This window comes from Callithrix jacchus, chromosome 19, assembly GCF_049354715.1.
Source record: "Callithrix jacchus isolate 240 chromosome 19, calJac240_pri, whole genome shotgun sequence".
NCBI lineage: Eukaryota > Metazoa > Chordata > Mammalia > Primates > Cebidae > Callithrix > Callithrix jacchus.
In genome coordinates this window covers 16477442-16491833 of record NC_133520.1, presented here as the reverse complement: position 1 = coordinate 16491833, position 14392 = coordinate 16477442, and the positions used below count along the sequence as shown (strand labels likewise).

At 46.5% G+C, this 14392-nt stretch overlaps 1 protein-coding gene across 2 annotated transcripts in view; it reads left to right on the top strand.

Annotated features, from left to right (window-relative positions):
* ATF3 (activating transcription factor 3) overlaps positions 1–14392 on the top strand; it is a 55855-nt gene that overhangs the window by 29578 nt on the left and 11885 nt on the right. Inside the window, exon 1 of one of the 2 annotated variants that reach the window (XM_017966565.4) lies at positions 14178–14365. The exons of the other annotated variant lie outside the window; for it this stretch is intronic. The gene's annotated coding sequence lies outside the window, so the exon portion shown is untranslated. Of the gene's footprint in view, positions 1–14177; positions 14366–14392 lie in introns of those variants that run through there. 2 annotated transcript variants of the gene reach the window in all.

Sequence of the window (14392 nt, the reverse complement as noted above, 5' to 3'; positions counted from 1 at the left end):
GTGGCAACCCCGGCAGTCCCAGGCGACAGTCCCCTGCCTTCAAGTCCAGCTAGTGAGCTGCCTCCAGCAGTCCCAGCTCAGTGCTCCAGCAGTGCATTGGCTCTAAATGGATCCTGAGCCCCTTCCTGGACCAACCGCAGTGATCCTTGGCCTGGTTTGCTCTGACTGGTCACCCATAAGGACCAGGAAGGTGACGGGAGCGGCTTTCTCAGAGGAAAACTGGGAAACCATTACTTGAATTAAGATGTTAGATGCTAAATGAAGAAACAAAAATATCCACTAAGAACTATGGGGATGCAGAAAAGGTGTGTCCACAGCTAGCTTCATAAGCCGGAAAGCCTGTTCCATCCCACCCTTAACGTATTTCACATGGCTTAATGCTCTGCTGTCACTGACCTGACATTCTTAGTAATTTCTGAACAAGGGGCACCACATTTGCATTTTGTAATAAGCCCCGCTAACTATATGGCTAGTCCTGGATGTGGCTAACATTATATTATCCACATGAGGAAGTGACTTTGAAACTGGATTTTGAAAGATAAAATGAAATAGCAGTTTTGCAAATGGGAAGGGTTAGGTGGCAGGAGGAGGAGGAAATTCCATCATAGGCAAGAATGTTGGATGTAAGAGGCTTGATGAGAAAAAAATAAAACCACTAGCGCCTCAAGTGGTTGGGGCTTGAAGTGCCTGTGGGGTGTGGCCCCAGCAGAGTGGGAAGGACAGAAGTAGAGAAGCTCTCAAAAAAATATTCCTTCAATGAATTAACAGAAGTGAATAAACACAAGTGAAGTGAAATTTAAGATGAGAAAAAGAGTTTATATTTTTTAAATCTCCATGATTCCAAATGGCCATCACAAGGTAGCTCCTGTTTTCCATCTCACTCTCCCACCGCACGCTAAGGCTGGCTTTTCCGTGTGACAGAAGTGCCTACCGATCTTTATCACCAGCCTGATAGCAAAGTTAGCATTCCACTTCTGTGATCTCACCACCCAAATATTTATGAATCAGAGAGATGTTTCTAAGAACATGTTTTCCAATTGTTTACTTTATAGCAATAATAGTGTGCTTTAATTACAAAGATGACGTTTTACAACCTAAATAGAACAAGCCTCGGTTGCGTGGGCGTTCATTGCTTTGGTGATAAAGAGAAACACAGACAGTGACTCAGGTGGAACATTTGTTTCATTTTCATTTGTGTTTCCTTTGGTTCTACATGTCAGGGCGTGTCATAGAGCCAAGGCAGAAGAGTGCTGTGGAGAATGTGAAAGCTAAGGCTCTATATATCAGAAAGAAAGGACAAGGTCCCCTCTCACCCACTGGCTCCCCTTTCAAGGCCAATGCGAAGGGGGAAAAAAGATGGTGGCTTCCCTCTAGCACATAAATGGTGAGCTGGTAGCAGTCAGTGTTTTGTTCCCGAATTCTTTAAAGGAATGCTGACGGGATAACATTGGTTCCTCTGAATTGAGAGTCTCTTTGAATTTCCACTGCTGCCTTATTTCCATTTAAATTAAGCTTAAGAGGAGAAATTAATGTTGGGGTGTCTGCTAGGTGCCCCGTGTGAAGCCTCTGTCTGTCGTGTTCATTCTTGAATTTCTAGCTCTTTGAACAACGCCAGCATGCAGCAGGCACTCAATACATGAATAGCTGTATGCATTTATTCCTCACAGCCCTTCTATGTGAGGAAGTTGCAGGGTTAATGTTTCAGATAAGACAACAGAGACTAAATGCTGGAAATTGAGGGACAGAGGTGGTGTGTCCAGCAAGTCACGTCCAACACAGAGGGAGACAATATGGGGCCTCCTCAGTGACTCACTTTTATGTGGCCAGGTACATACCTCTTCTGTAGAACCTTGGTCAATAGGGAATGACAACAAGAAAAAAGGGTTCCTTTGAAAATAACGTCACCATCATGATCATCTTCATCATCATCACCATCATTGACTGTAGACACAGAGCTTAAAATCATAGAATTGAAGAACTGTAAGGAATTCCAGAATTTATAATAGAAGCTCCCATTTACGAATGTGTTGTTATATTCTGGGTATTGAGCTATCTATCATCTATCTATCTATCTATCTATCTATCTATCTATCTATCTATCATCTATCTATCTATCTATCTATCTATCTATCTCTAGCTAGCTAGCTATCCATCCATTCATCTATCTAGCAATCATTTATCTTTTTACCCCCTGCCCCATATCAACCCTGCAAGGTGGGTCACGCTAGCTTTATGTTCAATGTCCCAGGCCGGCAAGTGGCAGAGGTTGAGACTCTTGCTGCCTTCTGGAGCCCTTCCCTTAGCACAGCCTCCTTGACTAACACAGGAGGAATTTGACCCTCAGAGAGGTACCTCGGGTTGCTCAGCTACTGCAGAGCAGAACTTGAACCTTAGCCTGGCGTTGTTTCCACTTCACACGGTGTTCTCAGTCTAGATGAGGACACTTTGGATTTCTTTCTGTTTCAGCTTATGTAAGTCGTCGTGAGGTTTAGCAGGACAAAAACTGAGCTTATTGAAGATGAATTAATCATTCCATCTCCTACCTTAGAAATGATTTTATTCTTTCCTGGATTCCATTTCGTCCCCTGCACATGGTAGGCATTCAAGGAGTGCTTGATACATTTAGTTAAGCCAGGATTTGATTTGGATGGAATCTCGGTCTTAAGTAATGGCAGGACTGGGAAAAAGTAGGCAAATATACCCTTTGAAAGACACACAGTAATATTAGTTTTTGCCTTCATAGAAACTTATACTTTCATCGTTTAGGAATGAACACACAGCCACTAGAGAACAATTGGAAAATTCGGAAATGTGTAAGTAGAAGAGAGAAAAGTTACCCACCGTACTTCCAGCAATGAAACACCTTTAATATTTTGTGGAAATTTATTTCCTCTACCCTATGTGTTTTGTTGTTTATAGCTTTTATTGAGTTGTGAGTGTTTTGTGTTTATATATATCTTTTTACATTTCATTTTTAATTTTTATGGGTACATGAGATGTTTTGATACAGGCATATAAGGTGGAAAAATCACATCTTGGGAAATGGGGTATCCATCCCCTTAAGCATTTATTCTCTGGGTCACAATCCAATTATACTCTTCTAGTTATTTCTTTTTTTTTTTTTTTTTTTTTTTTTTTTTGCGATGGAGTTTCGCTCTTGTTACCCAGGCTGGAGTGCAATGATGCGATCTCGGCTCATGGCAACCTCCGCATCCTGGGTTCAGGCAATTCTCCTGCCTCAGCCTCCTGAGTAGCTGGGATTACAGGCACGTGCCACCATGCCCAGCTAATTTTTTGTATTTTTAGTAGAGATGGGGTTTCACCATGTTGACCAGGATGGTCTCGATCTCTTGACCTCGTGATCCACCCGCCTTGGCCTCCCAAAGTGCTGGGATTTTCTAGTTATTTCTAAATGTACAAGCAAATTATTTTGACCACAGTCACCTCGTGGTGCTCTCAATAGTAGGCTTATTCATTTGAACTGTTTTTTTGTAACCCATTAACAATCTCACCTTCCCCCACTCCTACTACCCTTCCCAGCCTCTGGTAACCATCCTACTCTCTATGTCCGTGGGTTCAATTGTTTTATTTGTAGATCCCACAAATAAGTGAGAATATGTGATGTTTGTCATTCTGTGCCTGGCTTACTTCACCTAACATAAAGACCTTCAGTTTCATCCATGTTGTTGCAAATGACAGGAGCTCATTCTTTTTTATAACGGAATAGTACTCCACTGTATAAAAGTACCACGTTTTCTCTATCCATTCATCTGTTGATGGACATTTAGTTTCCCTCCAAATCGTGGCTGTTGTGAACAGAGCTGCAACAAACATGGGAATGCAGATCTCTCTTTGATGTGCTGACTTCCTTTCCTTTGGGTAGATACCCAGCAGTGGGATTGCTGGATCATATGGTAGCTCTTTGAGGAACCTCCAAATTGTTTTCCATAATGGCTGTACTAATTTACATTCTCACCAACAGTTGTACGAGGGTTCTCTTTTCTCCACATCCTCACCAGCATTTGTTATTGTCTGTCTTTGGGATAAAACCATTTTAACTGGGGTAAGATAATACGTATCTTGCACCTAAAACTTGCATTATCTCTACAGCATTCCCTAAGTTGTAACCTCTTTGTGAATATCTTTTAAAATAGTGACATAGCATTGAAAAAAATACTTATTTAATTGTCTAGTTTGTCAATTCTCAATTATGTCAGTCTCAATTTTGTCAGGCTGAGGATCACTGGCTTTTCCTGGTTCTTGAGAGACCACTCCTGGTCCTCATTAATTACTTTATCAGAAAGCTAGCCGGGGTAAATATTGTTATCCAAAGCCTGAGGGAAAGCACAGATTTCATCTATGAACCAGTGGGTAGATTTCATGGTACTTGGTAATAGTAAATTTCCGACAGTCCACACTGACTCCTACATTGAGCCTTAAGGCCCAGCTTGGCTCTCCTTCCTCCCTCTCTCCTTTCCTCTGAGTCTATGACTTTGATATTCCCAACATGCTGATACCTAGGGGCCATTCCCTTCTTTGACATCCCACTGCAAAGCATTTTGTCCCAAAATGTACTTAGTCTCTTCCCACTTCTACTCCCTACAATACCCAATCAGTTACTTCCCACCCCAGTGCTATGCTCTATAACCTCTGAGATGGGGGATTCCTCCCCTCTCCATCTGTCCTAACACCAAGCTGGTGCCAAAATCCAAAGATGTCTCCCTGGAAGTTTTCCCAAATCATCCCCTCCTGTTCCCCTCACCCGCCCTGCCTCAGGTGAGGCAACACTGCTGCACGCCCAAGACTGACCAGGCACCTGTTTAGGGTATTTGTAATGGGGCGGAGGGGGGGTCCCCAAAAGTGAGGGAAGCTCAGCTTTGACGAAGCAGTTCTGAATTTTGCAATGAAAAGATCCAGGGGGAAAAGGCCATTTTAATTTCAGTACACATAAGAGCATTGTGTTTCATGAATAATTTTTATTTTGAATGAACAACATATGAGAGTGGGGATACCACCATCTTCTCAGTTCATCTGGCCTCTGGTGGCCTCACCTGACTGGTATTGCAGCCTCCTGATGCCCCTCCATGGGCATCTTCCTCTCCCATTCAACCCACCCTCAGCCCCTTACCAACAGTCTTCCCAGAAAACATCTGCTTCTGTCCATCTGCCACTGACAGACCCTGTGATCCCCCTCCCTTTGTCCCTGGGGACACAGTCCAAACTGATTATTACATCTTCAAAGCCTATCACAGTCTGGTTCTTCCCTGACTTGCCTCCCTAACTTCCCCTCCCTTCCACCAGTACTCCTGCTCAGCAATTGCGTCCCTCTTCTCCAAACATGCTGCCTGTTCTCTCCATTCCATATTTTCATTCACTGAATGCATATTCACTGTGAGTCTGTTATGTACCTGGAACTGTGCAGAGAGCTGGAAATAAGCACAGAGATGAGGAGGGCACAGCCCCTTCCTGGCACTCCCAGCCTCTTCATATGACTTTCTCTATGCCTGGAATGCCTGTCCACTTCCCCTCCCTAGAAAATTTTCAGCTCAACATCCAGCTCGAAAGTCACCTCAGCCATCAGCTCTTGCCAGCTCTCCTGGGCAGAGCCGTCCTGTCCCACTTTAGCCTTTGCTGCATTGGGCTGTAACCTCTTGTTGTCAAGTCTGTTTCCTCATGAGCTATGAGCACCTGGAAGGCAGATAAGCATCACTCTGTACCTGCAGCTCCTGACATGGTATCCAGCACATAGTAGGTGCTCATTAAAATGCTGGAGGACTAAACATAGATGTACATACATATACGGAGTGCCTCCTATATTGCTGGACATCGGCTTCATGTGTATTAACTTGCCACCTCAACAAGATGTTAAACTCCTCAGGTCAAGAAATGCTCTTCTATTGCCCTTGTAACCCCAAGGTGTCTAAGTAGACGGCTGAGAGCGGTGTCTGGCAATAGGACACAATTTGATGCCTTGATTGATAGGCGTAAACGCACTGGAGTGACTCACTTTGCCCTCGGCCACTCTAGTTTCAAGTACAAGTTCATCATCCGATGATTCAAGTTCATCATATTTTGAGAAAAGAAGAAAAGTCCAAAAAGCCCTACTCAGTTTACTCAGTCAATAACAGGGCTTATGTTTGTGGTTAAAGCAAATCATGAAATAATTGCAAATTTGGCAGAGGGGAACGTATCCCCGAGGGCACAGGGGTCTGGAATTTGTTAAGCATGAATCTTCTGGGACATCAGGAGAAAGAATTTTCTGGTAAGGTCAACTCTAGAAGCATCTGTGCATTCAGTGAGACTTTGGTAAAGCCAGGGTGCCCATTTCAAGAAGGGAGGCAAGACTAAAGAAACACACATCATGCTCTCTAAGATTCTGAGGATAGTATTGCTTAATATAAGTTTTGAAATAAGTTAGATTGGTCTTGAAATCCAGTGCCTATGAGCAACTTTCCTAACCTTTCTGTGCTTTGGTTTCCTCGTCTGTAAAACTGAGGTTTAAAAAGCCTACCTCACAGGGTATTATAGGGATGAAATAAGATACTGGGTATTTTTAAAAGTGCTTACCATTGTGCCTGGCATGTAGTATGTGCTCAGTAAATAGTAATTACTAAATATGACCTGGCCACACAAGTTTTTTAAAATTTATTTTCAAATCAGTCAGTAAGTCAGCCTGAAGGATGGAACTTTCCGCAAGGGTCTAGACACTTTGGTGTCTCCGGTTTCCATATAACTTGTTAGCTTCAAAGGTAAGGCCTGAAGAGGGAAAGAAGTAAAATTTATTGAATGTCACTTTTGAGGGTGCATTGTTTTTTAATTTGGGGGATATGTAGTAGGTATATATATTTATTGGGTATGTGAGATATTTTGATACAGGCATACGACATACAATTCCTTAATCCTCAATACCACCTGTGAAATAGATATTATCCTCATTTTACAGGAGAAACTGAGGTTATAGGACCTACTCAAAACCAAATAAGAGGTGGCAGAAGGAGGATTTGAACTCAGTTCTATCTGACCACAGGTTCTTTCTGCCATTCCTGGCTTCTGCCCTGCAGCATCTCCTTTTCAGCCCCAAGGATAGTATGCCTGGCCAGCCACTAGCTGAGGATGCCCCTGAAATGTTTTAGGGTGCTCTTCTTACAATCAGCTCTTTTTTCTGCGTTGGCCCTAATCTTAGCAAATGCAGCATCTTCCCGGGCAGAGGGCAAAAAAGGAGTTTAGGAGTCTCAGTGGCTGCTAAGATACCTTTGGGTGTGAGAATTTATGATTCTGACACCATGAAGAGCCACATTTCCTCTGTGAGCTCAGCTTCCTCATCAATCAAATGAGGGCCCTGAACTGCATCAGAGCCTCACAAATTTCCCATGAGCACTTGCCAGGAGGTAGTATGTATCATGGCTATGCACTCAGATTTGGGAGTCAGACTCCCTGGGTTGAATCCTGCTCTACTGCTCACTAACAGGGTAACTTCTGGCAAGTTATTTACCCTGCCTATGCCTCAGTTTCTTCATCTATAAAATAAAGATGTTTACAGTCCATTAAAGGGTGGTTACAATAATTAAAAGCATTAACTGTACATACAGGGCTTAGTACATAGACTGGAACACCCTGAGTGCTACATAGTAGCATTTTACACTTAGGAAGAATGGAGGGAACTAATCCTCTCAAGGTCCCAGGAATATAACTTTTAGGGGCTTATGCTAAACCCAAAATGGATTTGACATCTCTCTTTCCTTAGAAATCCTTGTATGACTTACATTCAAATTCCACATATCTATATATGTTTAATATAACCCAATATTTTAATGATTTTTTATTTCTTTTTTTGATTTGGAGTCTCGCTCTGTCACCCAGGCTGGAGTGCAGTGGAATGATCTCAGCTCACCGCAACCTCTGCCCCCCAGGTTCAAGTGATTCTCCTGCCTCAGCTTCCTGAGCAGCTGGGATTATAGGCATGCACCACCACGCCCAGCTAATTTTTGTATTTTTAGTAGAGATGGGGTTTCATTCACCTTGTTGGCCAGGCTGGTCTCAAACTCCTGAACTTGTGATCTCCTCACCTCAGACTCCCAAAGTGCTGGGATTACAGACGCGAGCCACCAAACCCAGCAGGATTTTTTATTTAAGGCAGACACTCCATTAAGATCCCCTCTGTTTATCTCGTGGCCCTGGTACACCGTGTGTGCTCATGTCCAGTTTGAGAAAGACGGAAGTGAATACTTCTAGGGTCCTTTTGGCTATGGTGCTTTTTAGTTCTGAGAATCACTGCTGAACATCTGCACCTGCTCAGGAGAGACGGAGGCGACCAGATACGTGGTAGCCACTCACGTCACCAAACTGGCATAGAGATTCCAGAGCTGCCTGAGCTACAGTGAGCATTTTGCCTGAAGGCACAGGGAGAGGCACAGCCCGGCTGTTCTACCTCTGTACCACTAGCCCACGCTGCAGACTGCATTTTCTGTTCCAAGGTGGATGAAGAGAAAATAAAGGAGGATGGGAAAGTAGAGAGGGGTGGGGATTAAAGGAGATGCTCCACGGGAAAATGCGCCTGTAGGGTCTTTTGTTTGGATGTTAGACAAAAAGGAAAACGCACAGGTAATTACAATCTTTGGGGGTCCTTCCATCTTCCACCATATATAAGCCCTGTGTAGCATTCTGAAGGAAGACATCAAGACTCATTCTTCAACGCCATTTAAGCATCCTGAGCAATGATGGTATTTGATGCCCCTTCCCTTATGCAAAGATTTAAATTTGCATAGCATTCAAGCAAAATATTAGCAACACTCTAAATGCTAAAAGTAGGGAAATGATTAAGTAAATCATATAACACCCACTGGCAAGTTATGGTAATAAGAATCAGGATAGTGGTTACTTCTGGGAGGCAAAGAGGTCTACTTCTTAACTTGAGTGGGTTCCCAATGTGTTTTATTATTAAAATGTGTGTGTGTGTGTGTGTTCTATGTAATCATTTGTATATATGCTATATTTTTAATAACACATATTTTTAAGAAGAAAGACCACATACCATTTGAAGGTAATAAGCAAAAGAGCAAATTTCAAAGGTGCATGCAATCTAAAATCATAACTATATTTTAAAATAATATACATAAAAAAAAGATTGAAGGGAAATACACCATAATGCTAGTAGTGTTGAGATTGTGGGCAATATTTTTCTATTGTCTGTTTCCCAAATTTTCATAATGACAAAAAAATTATAGTAAAATTTTCCCCAAAGAAATCTTTAGAATTATGAATCTTTTAATTATTTTCAAATCACTTTCACATCTACGATCTCATTTGATTCTTACAACAATCTAGGAGGAGTTAATGCTAAGTAGTTCCGTTTTGTAGACTGGGAAACCGAGACATTGTGGTTATGACTTGTATACTCACTCAGTTGACTGAAAGTAAACCTGTGGATGAATCCCGAGTCTCCTGAGTCCTGCTAATCCCGATTTCCGCGACTCCATCTTGGATTCTGGGGTCTCCAGGATTCAATCTCTCAAATGGGAATATCTGCTACCTGGGTTTTGGCCCACTGGACCAAGGTAGAGGTCTATGGCTGTCGATGATGGACTACACACTAGAAGTCCCTAAAGAAGCAATCCATGCCTGGGGTGCTCTGCCACGTCCCTCTCTCACAAAGCACCTAGTCCATAGGGGTGAAAACTCTTGGAAATATTGGAGGTGGGAGAAGGACAGGCTGTGTTTGAGATTCAAGTTGGACAACATTTCTTTTTTTTTTTTTTTTTTGAGACGGAGTTTCGCTCTTGTTACCCAGGCTGGAGTGCAATGGCGCAATCTCAGCTCACCACAACCTCCGCCTCCTGGGTTCAGGCAATTCTCCTGCCTCAGCCTCCTGAGTAGCTGGGATTACAGGCACGCGCCACCATGCCCAGCTAATTTTTGTATTTTTAGTAGAGACGGGGTTTCACCATGTTGACCAGGATGGTCTCGATCTCTTGACCTCATGATCTACCCACCTCGGCCTCCCAAAGCAACATTTCTTAATTCTAGATTTTGGAGGGGAAGAAAGGTTGCAGAAATGGGTCTGTCCTTGTGCTATTCAGTGCCTTGCCGATGATGTCTTCTCTCTCCCCATCTCTCTTAGGGGAAGTTGCCAGAGGCTCACTGGGTGGCTTTGGCAGAGGGTCTCCATTCAGGACTGTCAGAGCTCAGCCCAAGGTTCTTCACGTCAGAAAAGTTGGGAGCCTTAGAAAGGGGGAGTGCCTTGCTCAAGAATACCAAAGGCAGAACCATGCCGGAACCCAAATCCCAGGTTCCCAGCCTAGGATACTTGGCAGGGCCACACAGCATTGAGGAAAGCCCCAGGTATGTGGTGCAGTTGCTGTGATGGAGAATGAGGACCGTTCTCATTGTCTGCCTGGGCTCTCATTCCCACATTGTCATTTCTGGATATCGCTTGACTTCATCCACTATTTGCAACTGACAAGGGGGACTGATTGAGCTCCTGGAGAGAGTCAGGGGTACCTCAGAGAGCTCTTCCTGGTTCATAATTTATGATACCACCACTGAGGGCTGACTAGGTGCCTGATCCTCAGAGAAATGTCACGACAACCTTAGGCATTAGGCGTTGTTAGTGCCATTTTTGAGAAAATGACTTACTTAAGGTGACACAGCATCTAAGTGCTGAATCCAGAATCCAAGTACCTTCCACACTTCGGTGACTACTGGGTGATGCTGCCCCTGTTTCCTGACAATGCCTCTTTTGGACACTATTAAACTAGCAATCCCCACATTCAAACTGACTTTGCAGAAAGAATGGGCTTCAGAAGCTGAATAAAGCATAAGAAAATCGACCCCACTCCCATTCCAAGGTGAAGACGTAGGCTGAGCCCGGCAGACAGGGCTGCCTCTCTGCTGGATTTTATCTTGTGTTTCTAGAGTTCTGGGCACCAACAGTCTTAGGGTTTGGAGAACAGAGTAATGGGGCAGAGGAATGTGGGAAGAGACTGTGTACTGAACTAAGAAACTGCTAGAACCTTTAAATATCTTGAATTTTTTTGTTTTCATTTTTTTGCATTTGGCTCCCTGTAATGTTTTTATGTTTAGATTTGGTTGCCACGAGTGGGCTGTTTTTAGTTGCCTAGTTCCTTCCCCTCCCTTTTTAATTTTTTTTCCTTCCTTTTGCTCATGTCCCAGCATGAAGTCTCCAGTTCTTATCTCACTCAGCAAAACATACCAAAGCCGATCTGAATGTGGATTCCCCAGGCAGTTCACCAGCATAAAACCTCAGCAATCTTCAAGTCTCTGCTTCACGCCCTTTCATTGAGGATTAACCCCTGAAATCACCCTAGCCAGGGCTTCCTTCTAAGGCGGGAGAGCCATTCTTTGGCTTGTGTCAAATGTTTTAGTGTGGAAAGCTTTTTTGTCCCTTCCTCTGCGTAGCACTGCCTGTGTGTGTGCTGAGAGTGGGCACACTGGACATTGGTGGCATTAACTTAAGTCAGGGTAAAATGAGGATGCAAAGGACTCAGATGTTGATCACTCTCCTGTGGCAAAGACCTCAGGGGCTCTGCCTTGCTCTGTTCTTTTCCAGTCCCTTAATTCAGCAGACATATCACGGGGTTCTCCCAGGGGCTGAGAGGAGGGAGGCAGGCAGGAGGACTTTTTGTTTTCCTTGGCTAAGAGCTTCATTCAAGTGGGGGTGGACTTAGTTCTCTGTCAAGATTCGTATCACTTTTAGGGTTTAGAATGTCAGGATCAGTCTTCTGTGAACAACTGACGGCATTTCTAACCAGGTGTGACTTGGAGAGTCCAAACTCAGAGTAATTAGAATGAAGCAAGATTGATAAAAGGAACTGGAGGCACAGTGGTAATAAAAATAACCTGACCAGGGAGCGGTGCGGGGGGCTTCCCCTGCCCCAATTACCCTTCCCTTGCAATTGTTTTGTGGGGGCCAGTCTATTTGTTTGTTTACTTGACGCCCTAAGTTGAATTTCCCCTTAAGGACAGGACCAGATCTCCACAGATCTGGCTTGGGTGCATTAATGGAATCACAGTTCAAACTGTAAACTGGTCAAAAATTTCTGTTTCACTGCCGAAAAAGAGTAAAAAGCTTCACGTGTTCTCCCTCCTCTCCTTGCTTCACTTTATAATGGTGCTATTTATTCCAGGGCAGTCTATAAGTAGATAAAATAGCTAAGTAGAGATTCCAAATAACTTAATTCAAATGCACAAACACTCCTCCATCTACTCCCGCCCGGCGTTCCCCGGGGTTGCTCTGGCACGCCCGAGGTTTACCTGAGCGCACTCCAGCGGGAGGGCGGATTGTGGAGGTGTGCAGCGCGGAGCGCGGGGGTGAGGGCGTGGGAGCGGAGGGTGGGGCCGGGAGAGCCGTTACCAGGGCGAAAAGTAAAGCAAAAACACCCGCCCTGCACTTCCCGCGCGACGCCGCTGGAAATCGGGTCAGGTCCAGAGCAGGATCTCCAATGATCCCGCGTGGAACCCCAGGGGTCCCGGGCCCGCCGGGGCGCAAAGATTTCCGAGGCAGCTCTCCGCGTGGTCCCAGGCCCGTGGGGAAGGGGGTGCTCTGAGTGAGGTCTGGCTTGGCGGCGAGGAACCCCGGGGCGAGGAATTGGGGACCTCAAGTGAGACCCGGGCTCTAGACACGTTTAGTTTCTACCTCAAATTACTAAACTATGATCTTCGGCCGCCTGTCTCCCAGAGGCAGGTGGAAATGAGCAGGTGTTTCTGCCCTTGGCTGTGCCCCCACACCCTGCGGCCGCGCAGGTCTCCCTCCCAGGCAGGTGCGAAAGTCCCGGGACACACTTGTGTCCACAAATAGTCATCCTCGGGCAGTCAAGAAGGTTCCTGGTTCTGCTGCTCTCTGAGCAGAAATTGTTGGGGTCGGGAAATAGGAACCAGGAAATAGTTCTTAAGGTTCAAACCCAGTGCTGCTGAGGTCTCAGACCGAATCTCGGGCAATGGGGCCCCGCCTTTCCCGCCACCCTGGCTTGAGGGCAGAGGGGATTTCTGCTGCGGGTTCCGCCTGTGGTCAGTGGGTCCCCATTCCCGGCCGTCCGGTCCCAGCCCAATCGGCTCTGAACGCAGAAGAGCACGTGAAAAGTTGAAGACGGGTTTTCCCTAAATATTGCCTGAGAGAGGGGGCGACCCCCAGGCCTGGGCAGGTTCACCGACACCAAAGCATCTTCTCTTTCCCCCTCCTCTTGGCCTCGGGCTTCAGCCCCCTCCTACCCTCCCAAGAGGTTGCCTCTGTCTCCTCTGGGACTCTTATCTTTTCACCCTCTTGCGGGTTTTACTGAGACATTCTTGTCAATTTCAAACGCTTTGTGATTATTTAAAAAAAAAAAATCGAACCGTTACGGTCCCACCACTCGCCCTAGCCTCGGAGCCCGGAGCCGTCCCGCATGTGTGCCCTTGTGGAGTGTCAGGGGCTGCGGGCTCGGGCGCACGGTGACAGCCGAGCGCTGCCCTCCGCTTTTGTGTTAACCCGCCGGCTTCTCGCGGTCCCCAACGCGGAGGTCACACCCGGCGGGTAACGGCGTGTATACACCGAAGGGTGACTTTGGACACCTTCTCCACACCGGACTAACGCTTTTGCCCTACTCCGCCCCCTGCTAGAGAAGTAGGAGGCCAGTGGGGGAGGGGGTATTTTTCTGAAGCTCCAGAAAATGACCACGCATTTTAGAGAAAGGTCGTGCCCGCTTCCCAGCCTCACCTAGTCTGGGCTGGGGCCGGGATCCGCCTCCCCACCTTCCCCGCCCCCCTGCTCCTCAACCTAGCGCAGGGAGAGATGCCAGCGCGGTGGAGTCATGCGGCTGGCTTGGGCACCATTGGTCATGCCTGGAACACGCAGCAGCGAGTACGCACATCTGGCGGCTATCCCGGGCCGCTCCAGTCCTGATATGGAGAGAGAGGGCGGGAGGGTGAGCGTCTCAGTGAGCGAGGCTGGGGGAACGCGCCTCGGCTGGCTCCACCCCGAACTTGCATCACCAGTGCCCCCCCCCGCACCCGCCTTTCGCCCCGCCTTGACCCCTCCCCCACCTCGCCTTCCTCTGCTCGGTTCGGCCGGTTCTCCCGGGAAGCTATTAATAGCATTACGTCAGCCTGGGACTGGCAACCCGGAGTAATCGACCGCGCCGCCGGCCAGAGAGCTATAAAAGGGGTGATGCAACGAGCTCAAAGCCACAGTCGCACGCAGCCAGGCGCGCACTGCACAGCGCTCTCCCCTCGCCGCCGCCCGAGCGCACCCGCCAGCCCGCGCGCCGGTCGTGAGTCCTTGGTGCTCGCCCGCCAGCCGGACCAACAGCCAGCCCTACCCCGTCCCGACCCTGCCCGTCCTCCGGACCCTGGCCGCCCCGAGCGGAGCCTGGAGGTGAGCGCTGGAAGCCGAGGGACTGAG